This window comes from Poecilia latipinna, unplaced genomic scaffold (genome assembly GCF_001443285.1).
Source record: "Poecilia latipinna isolate Pla-1442-1.1 unplaced genomic scaffold, P_latipinna-1.0 Scaffold7394, whole genome shotgun sequence".
Classification (NCBI taxonomy): Eukaryota; Metazoa; Chordata; class Actinopteri; order Cyprinodontiformes; family Poeciliidae; genus Poecilia; species Poecilia latipinna.
This window is the reverse complement of record NW_015120010.1, coordinates 6,157-8,090: the sequence shown is the minus strand read 5'-3', so window position 1 is coordinate 8,090 and position 1,934 is coordinate 6,157. Positions and strand designations below refer to the sequence as shown.

The window sequence follows — 1,934 nt, the reverse complement described above, 5'->3', positions numbered from 1 at the left end:
TCTCCCTCTATCCCCATGGACGGTCCGCGCGTCATGGCATTCCTCTCGATGTCGTACGCGCCGCTTCGAAACCTTGAGGATATTTTGTAACCACACCCGGCTCTTCTTTGGATCAAGGATTGCCCAGGTAAGGTTCCCCTCTTTTTTTTTTCTTCTCCGCCTCTCGCGGTTATGCCTGTTGTTTCCACCACTGCAAACCGCCGCTGCAGCATGTGGGGTTTATCCTGCACGGCGTCAGGTTAAAACCATAAGCTTAAAAGTTTTTTTTTTTTTTTTAATCTTAATGTATTTCGGATACACCGACACAACGGTGTGCATAATTCTGTCCGAATAGTTTACAAACAGAAATCTTGAAAGTGTGGGGGGCATTTGTATTCATCCCCCTGTCCTAATATCTTGTCAAACAGCGCTTTACATCCATTGCAATGGGAAAAGTTTACACATCTAGAAACTGAAATTCTGCGCGCATCGTTCTTCTAAAGCCTTTTGTGAACAGCAGTTTTGACATTGCGTGATGGTGTAATTGTCATGCAGTGTTAGCTTACAGCTAGCTACGGTTTTGCATGTAGACCAGAAAGTTACAATTTGGTCTCATCTAACTGGAGCGCCATATTCCAAGGCCGTGTCTTCAAGGCTTGGGGCAAACTGCAACCTGATGATTTATGGGTTGCATATTGTTACTTTTCACATCCTTTATTATGATGGATGGAAGAGATGGTCAGAACTTCCTCTCTTTCTACTCTTTGGTCCTGCTCTGCATCCATGAAACCTCCTTTTCAACTTCTATCAAGTATTATTGAGCTTTTGAGATGCTATCCAGCTGTTCCCAGTTGCAAAAATAACACTTTGGCCACTGAAATCATAATACTCTATTTTTTTCTTTTTCACATACCATCTGAATACAAATCATCTTCTTGCTATAAAATCGTCAGATTGCCTTTTCTGAACATAATCCCATTTCTGTCCCAGTGTTGTTCTGTTTGCTTTTGCCCTTTTTGAGGTGTCTGCCTCCCTCTATAACCCAAGTAACGAAGATAGGGGGCGGCGATCTACGAGGCGCAGGACCTGCTGACGCGGGGCAGCGTGGCGCTGAAGGTGGAATCGGCCCAGCAGCCCAAACAGGTGCTAAAGATGGAGGTCGCCGTCCTGAAGAAGCTCCAGGATGAGTGGAAATGGGCTCGGCGGATTCATTTACAAGAACCGATCGATCCACGCCTACACAGTGACCTATTGATTTGATTCAACATGCATGTACTTTTTGTCATTGGGTGAATGTTGTAGGGAAGAAGAAAACCGTTTTTACATAAATCTTGTTGAAAACACAGGAAATGGCATGTTGAGTGTCAAACCCATGTGTGGATCAGTTCTGGGGACAGATTGTCTGAAATTCAATTTGGGTGACACTTCATTTTTGCTGCAGTATCCTGATTGTCAATTTCTTCTTACAATTCATCAGAAAATTTTTGCATAGGCTCAATTCGTTTCTTTTCCTTCTTTTTTTTTTACTCCAAACTCTACTTTATTGCTTTTTAACCAGCATGTTGTGTTTCTTTTACCCATCTGAGATGAAAATCGATGAGCTGGGATCATGTTTGCTGTCTAATGGCCTCGACCTGCAGCCCTGTGATTCTGCTGCTTCCTAAGGGAGCCTGCATGTAACTTGAGATGAACTCAACTCTAATCCCCCATCGCTGCTGATCCGTGCAACTGTCGAGAGTAAACATTGACCAACAGTATCATTCCAAGGCTCATTGGTCATCCCGCTCTCATCACGAGAAACACACTACTACGTGGTGATGGAGCTTCAGGTCAGTGTTGGTGGAGGGATACGCCACAGAGTCAGCCATGGAGCAATGTCACACGCCTTCACTCCAAATACAAAAACAACAGGTTCTTTCTTTTATTTGTTTTTACAACGTGGAAAAATGTGACGT

The 1,934-nt window shown here is 43.7% G+C and overlaps 1 long non-coding RNA gene across 1 annotated transcript; it reads left to right on the top strand.

Moving 5' to 3' along the window:
* The first annotated feature begins 6 nt into the window (after positions 1-6).
* Positions 7-1,802, top strand: LOC106944213 (uncharacterized). The gene is made up of 2 exons (XR_001424155.1): positions 7-127; positions 970-1,802. It is a non-coding gene; the product is annotated as an uncharacterized LOC106944213 (long non-coding RNA).
* The last annotated feature ends 132 nt before the right edge of the window (positions 1,803-1,934 follow it).